The sequence below is a fragment of the Aedes albopictus genome, chromosome 2 (genome assembly GCF_035046485.1).
Source record: "Aedes albopictus strain Foshan chromosome 2, AalbF5, whole genome shotgun sequence".
In the NCBI taxonomy this organism is placed as follows: domain Eukaryota; kingdom Metazoa; phylum Arthropoda; class Insecta; order Diptera; family Culicidae; genus Aedes; species Aedes albopictus.
Window position 1 is genome coordinate 64,982,553 of NC_085137.1, and position 16,445 is coordinate 64,998,997.

A 16,445-nucleotide genomic window follows, 5' to 3' on the forward strand; every position below is an offset into this window, starting at 1 on the left:
AATTTGATAATTTTATGACAAATAATGCGAAATATTATTCGGTTGGTCAATTCTACGATAAATAAGCTTTCATTTGACGTGTTCACATATTGCGTGTGATACAATACATGAGCTGTACGAGTGCACCGAAAATGTGCTTTCTCTGGGGGGAAATGGGTGAAATCACAGCGATTTTTCAATTGCCTGTTTTTCATGACAAAAACGCTTTTTTCAATGCTTTTAAAGTCAGGTGTTATCAGGTTATATTACGGAAAGCTGTTTAACATCTTTTTCGGGACAATATTTGCCTAAAAAGTACGTCGTTTTAATGAATTTCGAAATGGTTCAAATTAAGATTACAATTTGACTAGTTCAAAGTTTGATTTCTTACCCTATAATTTCTGTGGGAACCCTCGAAGGAATTACAAGCAGAATTTGTATAGAAATCCTTGGATAAACCTCAATTTAAGCAAGAATTCTAGGGAAATCCCATCAGGAATTCGTGGATCAAAGACTTTTCCGTGGATTTCTCCAGGAGTTTCTCTTTGCATTACTTTAGGAAATACTCTACGGCAGCCCACTGGGATTTCTGCAGAAGTTCCATAGTGATTTTTACAGGTAGTTTTCAAAAGATTCCATTTCATATTTCCCGAAAAATGCCTGCTGGGTTTTCTCTAAGAATTCCTCAATTCGTTTTTCCAGTAATACCTTCAAGTAATAATTACAAATCATCCAAGAATTCTTCTGGAATTACTACTAAACATTCTTGTTAGGATTTCTCGAATTATTCTTGATAGGATTCATTTAGCAATCAATGCTGTACTTTTTCCATGGATTCCTCTAGAAATACACCCGAAAATTTTATTTTCCAGGAATTCCTTCATAATTTCTTCCTTTAATACCACTACAAATTCTTCTAGAAATTCCTATTTGTTTTCTTACTGGAAATCCTCTTCAGATTTTATAAAGAATTTATATCGAAATTGCATTCCAGGAGGGGATGTCTCCAGAAATTCGTGGTCGGAATCCTCTAGGATTGTTGGATTGCTGGGATTTCTCAAGCAATTCCTGAAGGATTTGTAAAGATTCCAACAACTGCAAAAATACAATCTGGAAATGCTTACGAAATCCCAGCAAGATTGCGTGGGAAAATTCCGGAATTCTTGGAGGAACTCAAAAGATTTTTCGAGCAATGTATTGTAATGACTGCTGGGATTCCTCCGAATATTCCACTTAGGATCTTCCTGGGTTTTCCCCAAAGATTCCTCTCGGAATGCCTCTTGCAATACATCCAGTAAACATCAGGGATTCAAGAACTCCTTTCAAATTTTTTTCGGGAATTCTTGCTGAGACTTCCAAGCATTTTCAGCAGAAATATCTCCAATTATTGCACTTGAGAGTCCTCCAGGAATTCCTGGAGGATTTTCTACAAATATTGCATGGTAGACCTAGAAAAAAAATATGAAGTGTCCCTACCTGAAATGTGAAGAGAAACCCCAGTAGCAATCCTAGAGCAGTTTCAGCAGTAGTTCCTAAAATAATTTCAAGAGGATTCCCTACTGGGAATTCCTACTGGAACACTTAACCCTCGAGCAGTCGTGTCTTCGACTACCTGCAACGGCACTACGTTCACGCTGTGTATCACAAGCGTGCATTTTTCACGCGACCGCTCCTGGGTTAATCCTATGTAGGATAAATCCATGAATAAATTACAACAGTAAATCCTTGAGAAATCCTTGTGAAACATTTCAAAAGGTACCACAGGAAGAATTTCTGGGAGAGTCCATGGACAAATCGCTCAGATTTCTCGGTAAGAATTTATGAAGGAATCCCAGCAGACATTATTGGAGGATTTTTGAGAGCAAAATCTTAATGTATTCTTGGAAAACCACTCGAGGAATTATTGTGGGAATGTTTGGAAAAGCCCCTTGAAGAATTTATGAAGACATTCTTGGTGCAATACCTGGCGTGGATTCCCCTGAGAAATCCCAGGATAAATTCCTTAAGGAACCCTTGAAGGTATTTCTTCAGCAATTCCAGCTGAAAACCCATAGCACAGCCCTTCAAATTTATATTTGAAACATATTTTCATACATATTCCTTCTGTGGTACCTTCAATGATGCCTCCAGAGATTTGTCCGAGGTATTCTATAGAAATTCCTTTCTCGATTCATTCAGAGATTTTTTCCTAGAGTACAAGCAGAAATTCCTACTAGAATTTCTCCAGAAGTTCTAGCTGGGATCTCTCAAACATTTTAAACTACATAGGATTGCTCTAGAAATTCTTCTTGAGAGCCCTTCCAGAGTTCTGAGAGGGTTTTCAGCAGAAATTGCCTGAGAAATCTCAACAAAACTTCTTGGTGGATTCCACCAGAACTTTTTGAATGTTTCCCAGCATCACTCCTGAAGCAATCCTAGCAAGAATTCCTTAAGGAACTTCAAGTTGATGTCCAGCTGAAAAATTTGTTAGAAAATGTATGAAATTATCCTCGTACATTCCTTTTGTTATTGACCAAATAGAAAGTCGATGAAGAGAAATCGATCATTGAAGATACGCCCATAAGTGCGTGATATTATCCAATTTAACTTCATGCCACAATTTGAGTATCGAACAATCTCAATAAAATTCTAATGTCATTATTTAAAATGTTAACAAATACTGGAAAAGCAGAGCACATGCTTTAAAGATAAACTAAATAACACGCCAGTTTACTTTTAGTCCTATTTCTATGGCAGTAATTAAAAAAATGGAATTGTACCAGTTCATGTTTTGAACCGTTCAAATAACCCTACTCTAAGTAGTTGTCCTTGTTTACATACCCATTGATGGCGTTTATTTCCACAGCTTCATCGCCGTTATTTTTTTTTTCGGGATAATCAAGAGTTAAAAACACGCCCAGAGCGCTCGCTATCGTCCGTTGGCAATGGAAACGGCGATGCGATGTATTGAATGAAATGAAGGGATGCTAATTTTGAATGAAGGTAAACTCGAGCCCTCTTCTGTAGGTAGTGATTCAGTAGGTAGTGTTGTTGTAGTTGCTGCTTCGGAGTTTCGGGTAATTAGGACCAGTTTTATAAACTTTGTCGAGGTCCGTTTTTGGTAGGGAATATAAACATGAATGAAGTCGGATCCTTTCCTATTGCCGCAGGAGATCTGTGTTTTGTTTTGTTTTTTCGAATGGCGTAAAGCGCAAGGTCGTCATGGAAAGGGTTGGAAATTTGGTTCAGGCTCGTTGAATGGAAATTGGTCGGGAAAATTATGCTAATGAAGTGACGAGATGCTGGACGGGAGCCGAGAGGAGGCTGCCTGGGGGTCGTGCTTTACATTAGGATGAATAATGAAAAATTGTGTAATTATTCTGAAGGCCAACTGAATATCACGAAAAAATTGTAAATTTTTCTTTCTGGTGTTACCTGGCATCTAGTACGAAAAGTTCCTGAACTGAACCGGGAGTCGCAGCAGTACTCTCAGGATATGGTCTTGCTGTACCCACAGATTTACCTCTTCTGCTAAAAGAGTGCTTTTAACGTAAAATATTGCATCAAATGTTTTTAAAGTGCTATTAGAAAACAAGCTCATGTGCGTGAATACCATGTGATTTCTAGGCAAAGATCTATTTTCTATTTTAAGAATTAATCCTCGTATACAAGATCCCCCAATCCCACCCAAGTCACATCGTGGACGATTTAACAACACCGCCAGTTGGACCTGGTCCGGAATTATACGCTAACAAGCGCTAACAAGCATATTGCTAATGGAAGTCTTCGTCATTCTGCTAACCGCACTTTTTTTGTTGTATTCTTTGCTGTCCGATTGCAATGCAAAACAGTCACACCTTTTTCCTGTGGATGCTTATTTGCAACTCCAATGCTGTTTTTTCCGGTTAAGGAAAAAATAAAAGTTGGCGCCATAAATAGCAATTTGTCTGATTTTTGCCACCTTTCTTTTCTTCGTAAAACGTATCCCAGGGAAACGGAGAGCAAAAAAAAAGACAGGGACAGAAACGGACAGTTTTCCGGCTTATCAATTTGCAGGTGCATTTGTTGCTGTGACATCTGTGTACGTACGTACAATTTGCCCATTGAGAACCGCTCACTTTCTTCCTATTTTGGTGCTGAGGGCACAAACGAATACTGCCCATCGCCAGAAAAAAGGATGTCGGTTAATCCCCACAAGGGATTGAAAGGAAAGTGCTTTTTTTGTTTGAAAAGGGCTTTCCTTGGTAAAGTGTGGAGTGGAGGTCAATTCTATGGAAGGCTGTTACTATTGCTAGCAAATTATTTCGTATCGTACTCTCGTACTGTGCGGGCTACAAACTCTCTTCTGACGGTTATTACGTACTACGTAAACGAAACAATAAAATAGTGCTGCACCAACAATAGTACTTTTCAACGTCTTTTGCACATAGGGACTATTACAGATCCAGCCTTGTTTAAAATTATCTTTAAAAGTCTGTCATGTGGGAATCATATGTCACTCTTCTGAAATTGCGCTACGGGTAGCAAAAAATGCTGAATTACTTGCCCAGCAGATGAATTGGAACATTTGGTATGCCCGTTACACAGTGAAGATGTTCTTAAGCAAAGATAACTGGTTATCAGTGTACGCAGACTATGCCACCGCAAGCGAAAAATAGGCAACAAAGAAGGCACAGCAACAACGCTTTGTTTTTTCGTTAGCAGATAATGACAAAATCGCTCCCGAGTGTATTCACAACAAAAACGGTTGGAATATTTGTCTCGTTCTATTCACATCGTGATTTTCGCATTGTTTTACAACTGAAACTCAACTCTGAGGTTTGCAAGAGTCTTATTTTGTCCAAATGCTTATGAATTCGATAATGTGGGTCGAAAATTTCAGCAGAAAAGCCGGAATATCAGCACACGCACGGCAAGCGATGTTTGTTTTATTGCTCTCATCGCCTGACATGCGTTTGTTACGGAGCGCCTTTGTTACCAACATGCACCGCTTAGGACAAAGCGTTTGTTTTTCGGCGTGATCCGTTTTTCGTACCCTGCTGGTTATATTTTAGCAAACTCATGTCAGCATTTGTAGCCAATTGGTAATTTATACTAACTTTCATTCTGATCATCTCCTGGTAACATGTCGTAGATATACACTCCCGATCAAAAGTTTGGGGTCATCCCCTCAAAACATGTATTTTTTTATGCCCATATCTTCGCCAATTTGCGTCCGATTTCAAAACCCTAGGTCTCATTCAAAAGATAATTAGTCAAAGAAACTTTGAACATAATTTAAAAGAAACGTTTTCAAAAAAAATTGTATGTAAACTTAACCCAAAGTTGCCAAATTTTCTAAAAAATGAATATAAACTTACGGCAGTATCGCTGGAAATAAGGTCGACCAAATTTCAAGATGAGAGCGGTAATATAACCCATTTTCTATTAGCTTTCAACTGCTTTTTACAGAACATAGCTAAAAAATTTAGAAATAAACTTATTAAGTAAATTAACTCTTCATGTCATCGACCAAAAGTTTGGGGTCACTATCGTAAAACATGGAAAAGTGATTTGTTTATATCTTTGTCATCTTTCATTTAATTTTAATTCTTCTTGGCTTTTTTGAAACAAAATGAATGATGCTTGTTGAAATTTACACACTAAAACTTAACGTAAAGTTGCCTCATTTTTTGAAGTGTGGTGAAATTGGTAACTTTACATAATATTTTTATATACAAAAATCGTTAAATACGTTAAGTTAAAGACATCAAACGTAAATTTTGTTAATTATCTTTAAAATGAGCAAAAAAAAAAATAAAATTGAACTATAGATGACGAAGATATCACCAAAACACTTTTCCATGTTTAACGAAAGTGACCCCAAACTTTTGGCCGATGACATGAAGAGTTAAATTATTTAATAACTTTTTTTTCTAGATTTTTTAGCTAAGTTCTGTAAAAAGCAGTTGAAAGCTAACAGAAAATGGGTTATATTACCGCTCTCATCTTAAAACTTCGTCGACCCAATTTCCAGCGATACTGCCGTAAGTTTATATTCATTTTTTAGAAAATTTGGCAACTTTGGATTAAGTTTACATACAAAATTTTTTGAAAAAGTTTCTTTTAAATCAAGTCAAAGTTTCTTTGACTTATTATCTTTTGAATGAGACCTAGAGTTTTGAAATCTAACGCAAATTGGCGGAGATATGGGTCTAAAAAAATGACACGTTTTTGAGGGGGTGACCCCAAACTTTTGATCGGGAGTGTATATATTTACTTTTAACCCGTAAGCACTCGGGATGATCTACTTTTGGCAGAAATGCAATATTTTCTTTGTTTTACATTGGATTTTTTTATAGTCAAGGGGAATAGTTGTGCTAAGTAATGCATGATACCTCCCCTTTGCACCCTCCCCCTTTTGCTGGTAGACGAAAATATGTGGCTTTTTTGTATTTTTTATGAATTCTACATGTTTTTGCTCAAATTTCATCGTTTTGCTAATCATCAATAGTTTTCACTGATCCTTGACATGTAATGATAAAGTTTTGATCCCAGAGCTATTCTAAGACCTCCAAAGTACTCCGAAGTTTGTGTCACAAATCCAACATCCTTTACCAAATTTTATACCCGATGAATCATCACAAAACATAGACTACGGTACCAAAAAGCCTCAAAGCACTCCAAGAAAATTCATAATACATGAATTGAGTGATCTAGGTCATCCAAATTACTCTGTAATTCATTTTCTTAAGATCTGCAACACCTACAATCATTGGTGTTCACTCTGTTCAAGAAATTTAGTCATGTTGATCTCCACTAGACCTCGCAATGCTACGAGCAACTCGATATTGTAGTAGTTGGACATTCCTTGAAATACAAATGGCCTCCAAAACACTTTGAAGTTTGGGTTACGATATCTACATACTATATCATGCTTAAAATGTAAAAAAAATATTCGTGGAATGTAGTCTATACTGCTGATGGAGCCTCAGTGCACAACTATAATACTGTTGGTATATTCATTGGATATTTCAAGCTTTCCAAACTATTTTGGAATCAGGACCTTCAAGGTCTACAGGCTCTACTTTTGTTTCTGTTCACTCTATCGGCATAATTCTTTCTCGATTGTGTCTGTTGCACCTCATAATATTAAAAGTATATCTATGTGTTGCTATTTGGGTGTGGCATACAAATGGACCCAATGTTTTTTAAAGTATGGATCGCAATATCTGTAAATCTTAGGATATTTTTTATTATAGCGAATGCTCGCGGAATATAATCTACGCTACTCTTAGAGCCTCGGAGTACAATTCTGATAACTAAGCCACATTCAATGGGTCACCTAATTAGGAATCTTTAATTAGGATCTTTAAGCTCCACAAGTTCTACTCTTGTATCTCTTTACTTTATCGGTGTAGTTCCTCATAAAAATCCTTAAAGAAGTCCTCCAAGACTTTCGCCAAGAATTCCTCAAAGAATCTTTCCAGGTATATTCAAAGAATTTCTGCCAATAATTGCTGGATGTTTTCCAGGATTTTTTTCAAGAAATTTCTCTTAGATTTTTCTAAGAGTTCTCCAAGAATTGTACCAGAAATTCTTACAATAATACCTCCAGGAATTTCTCCAAGAATTCCTCAAATAATCCCTCTAGATATTCCTCCAAGAATTTCTCCAGAAATTCCTCATAGACTTCTTCCAAGAAATTCTCCAAGCATTTCTATAGGGATTCCTCCAGGAGTTTTTCCAGAAATTTCTCCAAAAATTTCTTCAGAAACCCGCAGGAAATCGTCCAGAAATTTTTCCAAAATTTACTCCAGAGATTCATTCTAGTTTACTTCCAGGCATTTTTTTCAGAATTTCCTTCAGGAATTCGTGAAGAAATTTTTCAAGGAATTCCAACAGAAATTATTTCAGGAACTTCTTCAGAAATACCCTGATCAATTCTTGCAGAATTCCTCCAGGGATTTTTTAGGAAATTTTTCCAAGCATTCCTCCAAAACTTTCTTCATAAATACCTCCAGGATCCTTCAGGAAATCTTAAATAATTCCGCAAGAAAATACTTCTAGGATGACTCTAAGAATTCGTCCGAAAATTCCTTCAGGGATTTCCTCACAAATTCCTCCGATAATTGTTAAATAACAGCAACTATTTCAGGAACTCCTCCAGGAACTCTTTCATGAATTTCTTAATTAATTCTTCTTCAAAAGTTCATCAAGAAATTTCTCCAAGAATTCATCCAGGAATTCCTCCAAGACATTTGTCTGGAATTCTTCCATAAATTCCTCCTGGAATTCCTCCAAAACATCTTACAGGCCCTTCCCCAATAATTTATCCGGCCTCTCAATGACTTCTGCCAAAAATTCCTTCAGAAATTTCTCTACAAATATCTCCAAGGATTTTTTCAATAAATTTCTTAACCCGGGAGCAGTCGCGTCGTGTACTGAGTACACGCACTATGAAAAATGCACGCATGTGGTACACAGGGTGAGCGCAGTGTCGCTGTAGGTAGTCAAAGACGTGACTGCTCAAGGGTTGAAGAATTCATCCAAAAAGTATTCTAAAAAATCCTTCATGAATAACTCCAAGATTTTTCAGGAAACCTCCAGAAATTCCTCAAGAAAATACTTCTGGGACAACTCCAGGGATTCCTCCGAGAATTCCTCCAGCAACTGCTCCGAGACTTCGTCCCAGAATTCTCCCAAGAGTTCTGTTAAGAAATCCTCTAAGAATCCCATCAGGAAGTTCTCCGAAAATTTCTCCAGGATTTTTTCCAAGAATTTCTCCAACAGTCTAGAATTCCTTCCAGAATTTCATCCCATGAATTACTTCGAGACTTCTTTCAAGAATTCCATCAAGAATCTCTCTAGGCATTTCTCCAGGAATTCCTTGAAAAATTCATTCAAGAGTTCCTCCAAGAATTCCTTCAAGAATTCTCCCAGGAATTTCTTCAAGAATTTCTTGAAGAAATTTCTGGAGAAAATCCTGAAGGAATTCCTGGAGTACTTTCTGGAAGAATTCATGTAGTTATTTGTGAAGGAATTTCAAAACAATATCTTGGAAAAATTCTAAGGGGAATTCCTAAATATTTCCTTGGGGTATTCCTGAAGGATTTCATTGAGGTATTCCTGGAGGAATTTTTGAAGTTATTCTTTTAATTTTTATTTTCTGGAGTAATTCCTGGGGTACTTCTTGGAATAGTTCTTGGGGAAAATCCTGCTGCAATTCCTGAAGATATTTTTGGAGTATATCCTGGAGGAATTCCTGAAATATCTTCAATAGAAATTCCTGGAGTATTTTCCGGAACAATTCCTAGAAGAATTTTTATAGTTATTTCATGAAGAATTGGAAGAGTAAATCCTGGAAAAAATCCTGAAGGAATTCCTGAATGAATTACTGGAATGCTTGCTGGACGAATTTCTGGAATATATCGTGGAGTATACTCTGGAGGAATTCCTGATCGGATTCTTGGAGGAATTCTTAGCACAAGTTTTGGAAGAATAGCTGGAGAAATTCTTTAAAAAAATGCTGGAGGAGTTTTTGGAGAAATTCTAGGAGAAATCCCTGATGGGATTCTTGGAGGAATTTATAACAGAATTCTTGGAGAAATTCTGGGAAGAAGTCTTGGAGCAGTTCCTGGACTATTCCCTGGGGTTGTTCTGGGAGTATTTTCTTGAGGAATTTCTGGAGGTTTCCTGAATAATCTAGGTATTCATGATGGAATTTCGGGAAGTTTTTTTTTATGATTTCTTGATGGAATTTCTTGGAAAAATTCTTGTAGATATTTCTGACAAAATTCCTGAAGGGAGTATTGGCAGAAACCTTAGAGGGACCCCTGGTGAAATTTTTTGGAGGTGTTCCTTTAGGGTGGAATTCTAGGCAGATGTCTTGGAGGAATTCCTGGATGAAGTCTACGAGTAATTTTTAGAAGAATTTGTAATTGTGGAAATGGTCCAGATATTGGTTGATTTTCGATCGTCTTGATTATTAATTTGTACAAAATTGGTCATAACTCAGGAACGGAGAAAAACCACACTTTGAAAATTTTACAGAATATAACTTATGTAATTTTCTTCCAAAATATTTTCTTTAGAATTTTTACGGACTTCAAAAATAGTTTTTCCGACTTCTAATCGATTTTCCTTAACGGTGGAAAATTTTGTGGAAAACAATTTTTATTTTGTATTTTTTTTTGGATTGCTGAGAAAATTTGCTCACGATTTCACAAAAAGAAACATTGTGTCTTCGATGCGTCGTTCTTAAGTTATGATTTTTCAAAAAATGGCTCATATAGCACATCTAGAAAATTTACACAAAATTGGTCATAACTCAGGAACGGAGAAAACCCACATTCTGAAAATTTCACAGAATATAGCTTATGCAATTCCCTCACAAAATATGTTTTTAAGATTTTTTCCGGAGGACGAAAATAGTTTTTCCGACTTTTCCAATCGATTTTGCTCAACAGTGGAAAATTTTGTAGAAAACAATTTTCATTTTGTATTTTTTTTCAATTACTGAGAAAATTTGCTTATGATTACACAAAAAAAAATATTATGTCTACAATGGTTTGTTCTTGAGTTAAGATTTTTCAAAGTAGGTTGTGTCTGTGGAAAATGTTGGTTTTGCACCTGAGTTTTCCTGAAAATTGGGCGACCCTATTTTTTTCAATTTTGTTTTTGTTCATATATACTCAAAATAACTGGGACAGGTAAAATTTTCACTTTTCAAAAAATGTTCAACTCGCTGTAACTTTTCGAAAAGGGCATCAAATATTCTGAAATTTTTACTGTATTTAATCAACTAGTTGGGTATCAGTGGTTCAAATTTGGAAGAGATCGGGCCATTCTACACGAAGTTATAAAGATTCTAGAAAAGGGTATAATTATTCGATAGCCAACTTTGAGCTGTTGTATCTCCGGATTCAATGAACCGAATGCAATGAAATTTTGATCATTTATGACTCATATAATGAACTTTGAAAAAAAGTTGACTTAGTTTGAAATTATTAATAAGAAAAAAAGTTAAGGCGATTTCATTTATTCCATGTTTTTTCAGTAAATTTATCTATTTTTCATATGCATCCCATTACTTTTTCAATTTAATGAAGGCTCTTTGGTTGTTTTTCTTTGAAACATAAATGTATTCAATTCAATTAGAGGGAATTTAAATTAACTATAATTACTATCTCGAATTTTGAAACGATGATGATGTTTTGGATAAATTGGTGTTATATTAGAAAAATAATCTAATCGAAATAATTTTCTTTCATGTGAAGAATTTTAAGTTAAGTCAAATGATTTTAATAGCTCATTATATAAGTCATAAATGAACAAAATTTCATTGCATTCGGATCATTGAATCCGGAGATATAGCAGCTCAAAACTGGCTATCGAATAATTATACCCTTTTCTAGAACCTTTGTAACTTTGTGTAGAATAGCCCGATCTTTTCCAAATTTTGACCACCGATACACAACTAGTTGATCAACTTACAGTAAAAATTTGAGAATATTTGATGCCCTTTTCGAAAAGTTACAGCGATTTAAACATTTTTTGAAAAGTGAAAATTTTACCTGTCCCAGTTATTTTGAGTATCCCCTGTATACACTCCCGTTCAAAAGTTTGGGGTCACCCCCTCAAAAACATGTAAATTTTTTAGGCCCATATCTCCGCCAATTTGCGTCCGATTTCAAAACCCTAGGTTTCATTCGAGAGATAATAAGTCAAAGAAACTTTGAACATGATTTAAAAAAAGCTTTTTCAAAAAAAAAAATGTATTTAAACTTAACCCAAAGTTCCCAAATTTTCTAAAAAATGAATATAAACGTACGGCAGTGTCGCTGGAAGTTGGGTCGGTCAAATTTTAAGAAGAGAGCGGTAATATGACCCATTTTCTATTAGCTTTCAACTGCTTTTTACAGAACTAAGTTATTAAGTAAATTAATTCTTGATGTCATCGGCCAAAAGTTTGGGGTCACTTTCGTAAATGATGATATCTTCGTCATCTATAGTTCAATTTTTATTATTTTTGGCTCATTTCAAAGATAATTAACTAAATTTACGTTTGATGTCTTCAACTTAACGTATTTAACGATTTTTGTATATAAAAATGTAAAGTTAGCACATTTTACCACGCTTCAAAAATGAGGCAACTTTACGTTAAGTTTTAGTATGTAAATTTCAACAAATATGTGTGGTTCAATGTCTATGCAGTAAGTATCATTCATTTTGTTTCAAATAAGCCAAGAAGAATTAAAATTGAATGAAAGATGACAAAGATATCAACAAATCACTTTTCCATGTTTTATGATAGTGACCCCAAACTTTTGGACGATACAGCATTTTGAGGGGTGACCCCAAACTTTTGGTCGATGACATCAAGGATTAATTTACTTAACAGCTTTTTTTCAAGATTTTTTAGCTAAGTTCTGTAAAAAGCAGTTGAGAGCTAATAGAAAACGGGTCATATTACCGCTCTCATCTTAAAATTTGGTCGACCCAACTTCCAGCGACACTGCCGTAAGTTTATATTCATTTTTTAGAAAATTTGGCAACTTTGGGTTAAGTTTACATACAAACATTTTTGAAAAAGTTTCTTTTAAATCATGTTTAAAGTTTCTTTGACTTATTATCTTTTGAATGAAACCTAGGGTTTTGAAATCGGACGCAAATTGGCGGAGATATGGGCCTAAAAAATGACATGTTTTTGAGGGGGTGACCCCAAACTTTTGAACGGGAGTGTATATATATGAACCCAACCTGTGGAAAAAAATCATTGAACTCTGAGAACCTTGGTACCAATTTGTACGATAATAAAAAAATCCCCTAATTTGTTATAATAAACAATACAATTTGTCAGCTACAGTGATAGCAATTCCAACACGCAATTCCTTCAACCAAAGAAGAAAACCTCCGGGAATAAAACAATAGAAATTCCACGTTTTGCATTCCTACGACGACGGCATCGAGGATCATCCCTTACGCCGAGAAGCAACCAACGCAACGTTCGCATTCCAGCCAGCGTTCGAGGAAAAAGGTCAGCTTCCGTAGCTGCGAATGAGCGCCCGTCATTCGCAGCTCATATAACCGGTATACACATGGGTCGTAAAAATAAATCCACCCATCCTTCGACCTCGACCATCCGCTTCGCAGTCACCAGTAGCAGTCGTACCGGAAAAAGCTTTATATCATTTCATAATTCCAACCGTTTAGGGCTGACGGACTGACTGACTGACTGCCTGCCTGACTGATGGGACGAGTGTGCGGTGCCGGTGATGCCCTTTTGCTTTACGATGGTCGTTGGTTGGCGTTGCCAGAGAGTAGCTTGCCCCCCTGCTGAGGAACGACACGATGTGTGTCGGCGGAAGCTGTGAAGGAAGTTGTTTGTATTAGGTACCTATAGCTTTCAACCAACCAGCGCCAGCGGACCAAATGGAAAGAGAAAACCATTCGGAGCGCGCACTTGGAAGAGATTTTTCCCATTTGACGACGACGATGACGACGATCAGTAAATGGGGGACTTTGGCGGATTGAAAGAAGACGAGCGCTTGAATGTGACTCTTCATCGTCTCGAACCCTCGTCAAAAATTCCCGGGTGGGTGATAAGGTCGTAATCATAAAGTCATGCAAACTGCCCTGGCAGTTTGTCAGGAGTGGGGTGTAATAAAGTGTGAGGGACTTGAGGGAAGGTGGGGTCATCGATGGGGTGCTTGAAGCTACTTTCGGTGTGGACAGAAGGTTTGGAAGGACATTTTTAATTCGCAGAAATCTACTCTGTTAGTAGACGCTTGAATGTGACATACATCTTTGAAATGTGTGACATTTCCGGAATCATTTCCAATGATCGGAAATTAAATGCGACAGTGCGTATATGCACCCCCATTACGAGGCTGATTATATTTCTGATTCGTTTTTGATGAGAGGTCAAGCCCTGTAAGTTCTGCTTTCAGTGCTCAATTGTTTAGACCGCCTTTTGTTGGCTGCTCAGCTATTCCTATATATTCAAAACCGGGCCATTGAGAATATACAGTCTAGGCAGAAGTGTTCTCCTATGCTACGTTGAAGATCGTTCTTAGTACGAGTCACTAGTAAACCCTGAAGGGTGGTCCATATAACGTGTTCATAGAAACAACCGGTCTCATAAGCGTTCTCTTTACATAGTATATTGGGTTGCGGAGTTAAATTTTTTTTGACCACAGTTTCTTCGTCCACCAACAAGTACTTTGTTTCAGACGCGTTCATGACCAGTCATATCTTTACTACATCATGTTTCAGGTGTACAGAGCTGTACCGTTGCAATTTCGCAGGCGATCATATCCATCGTCAACAAAGCACACTAATTGACTGGATTCCGTCAAATTCGTATCCCGATTGTGTTGAGCCCGGCTCGTTGTATTACACCTTCCAGGCCGATGTTGAAGAGTAGACAATGCAAGGAGAGATCCAAATGAACTGGATAGCTTACTCGGATTTTCACCCCTACGCAGTTTTGCACACCGTCCATCGTTGCTTTGATCAGTCTGGTCAGCTTCCCAAGAAAGCCCTTCTCCTCCATGATTTGCCATAGCTCTGTGCGGTCGATACTGTCGTATGCCGCTTCGAAGTCGATGAACAGGTAATGCGTTGGAACATAGTATTCACGGTAATTCTGAAGAATTTGTTGATTTATAAAGATCTCGGCCGTCGATGAAGCCAACTCAAAAACTTCCCCCAAACTCTATCTTTCCAAGTGAAGTGACAGGCGACGTAGGCGGCAAACACAATGATCGCTAATCTTGTGAATTGGGCAGATTAGCATTTCTTTCCACTCTCTGTAGCTATTCGGTTCTTTAGATGCTGACTCGAAACCGGTACAGACTGGTCTGGGCCCATCTTGATGAGTTTAATTGCGATACCATGCTTATCAGCTAGTTTGTTGGGTTTGAGCTGCTGAACGTCATCCTTAAAATTTCCTCAGCATGAGGCAAGAATCATTTACGTCCTCTGCTACGCTGAGGTAGTGTGGTGAGGTAGTAAGCTTTGATAGTATATACACATTCTTGCCTCACTTCAGCAACGACCTGAATGGGATCGGCCAGGTAACTGTTGTGCAGTACTCAGTACGAAATACCTCACACTGTGCTGCCAAGAGGTCGATAATTTTGTTGAAGACACTCAAGTCCAGCAGAAAACTTGGTACTGTAACACGATGTTCCACTAATTATTGCATTGAGTCATAGCATCCTCTTGACGTGAACTACGTCAATATGGAAGGTGGTACCAAGGCATATAAAATAAAAATTTCAAAATTTGTAAAACTTTTACTAAAAGCAGTTCGAGTTTTCGGTAGAATTTCTTTTGAAAAACATATGAAGAATCTAGCGAAGTTCCACGAATTTCATGATATTTTTAAACTTCTACCACTTCCGGTGTGAATTTTTGTCCGCTTACATTAACAATCATGTTGTGAAAAAAAGTGATGTCGTCGATAAACATTTCTTACTAAGGACAAAGAAATGGGCAAATAACAAAATTACAATTTTATTACATTTCCCCTGCCTGTCCAAGAAAGGAGCTAGAGGAGAACTTTGATAGCACTCTGTGGGGAATTCAGAGCAATTTCAATGGTGGCTCCAAGGAGGATTTTAGTGGCAATCATTGGGATGTTCCAATGATCACGGAATAGAACGAACATCTGTCGAGTAAGCATTTTTTGGGGCGATATAAATAAAAAGGTTGAAAAACTGGAAGATCTCAAGAAAAGTTAAATTATGAATTATAAATACAAATGTATAACTCAAGTAAGTTGAAGGAATCATATTCAGAAATTGAAAATTTTCAATTGAAAATTCAAGAAAAAGTTCTCCAAGTTTCTTAAAAGGCGAATCTGGATGCAATTCCTCATTTTTGTTTTTTTTTTCAATTTTTCATTAAAAATACGGTGAAATGTTTTCAAAATCGACTTTCATATACATATACAGGGGATGGCCAAAATGTTTGGGATAGGCAACTTTTTTTCTCTCACAAAAAAGTTCAACATGCTATAACTTTTCATAGAGCGCATCAAAAAATCTCAAATTTTGACTGTTTGTCAACCTATTATATGTGCATCATTGGTACAAATTTGGGCTCGATTGATTAATATTTCGCAAAGTTAGAACCGTTCGGGTAAAACACCTTTTTTTAGACAACTCATTATTGAGCTGTCATATCTCGGAAACTAGTGAACCGAATTGTATGAAATTTTGAACGTACACTAACAATATGTAAATGCTTCACAAACTATTAAAACATTGGTTCTTTTTAAACATTGAAAAAAGTTATCATGGATTGACAATTTTTGGATTTTTCTCGAAAAAATGTAGTTTTTTTACATCAATGTCAATAAATTTTAGTGTTGATATCCAAAGATTTTCCACTTCTGTTCTCAAATTATCTCTAATCAGATATATTAGAGCCTATTTAAATTGAAGGAAGAACACATTTAATAATTTTTGTATGGTATTGTAAATTTTACTTATTTTTCT

At 36.6% G+C, this 16,445-nt stretch overlaps 1 protein-coding gene and 1 long non-coding RNA gene across 2 annotated transcripts in view; one reads left to right on the forward strand and one right to left on the reverse strand.

Annotated features, from left to right (window-relative positions):
• The window catches only part of LOC109419307 (neural-cadherin), a 363,889-nt gene that overhangs the window by 265,097 nt on the left and 82,347 nt on the right, over nucleotides 1-16,445 (forward strand).
• LOC134287614 (uncharacterized) overlaps nucleotides 12,552-16,445 on the reverse strand; it is a 144,865-nt gene continuing 140,971 nt past the window's right edge. Inside the window, exon 2 of the long non-coding RNA XR_009997408.1 lies at nucleotides 12,552-16,095. This is a non-coding gene — a long non-coding RNA (uncharacterized LOC134287614). The remainder of the gene's footprint in view (nucleotides 16,096-16,445) is intronic.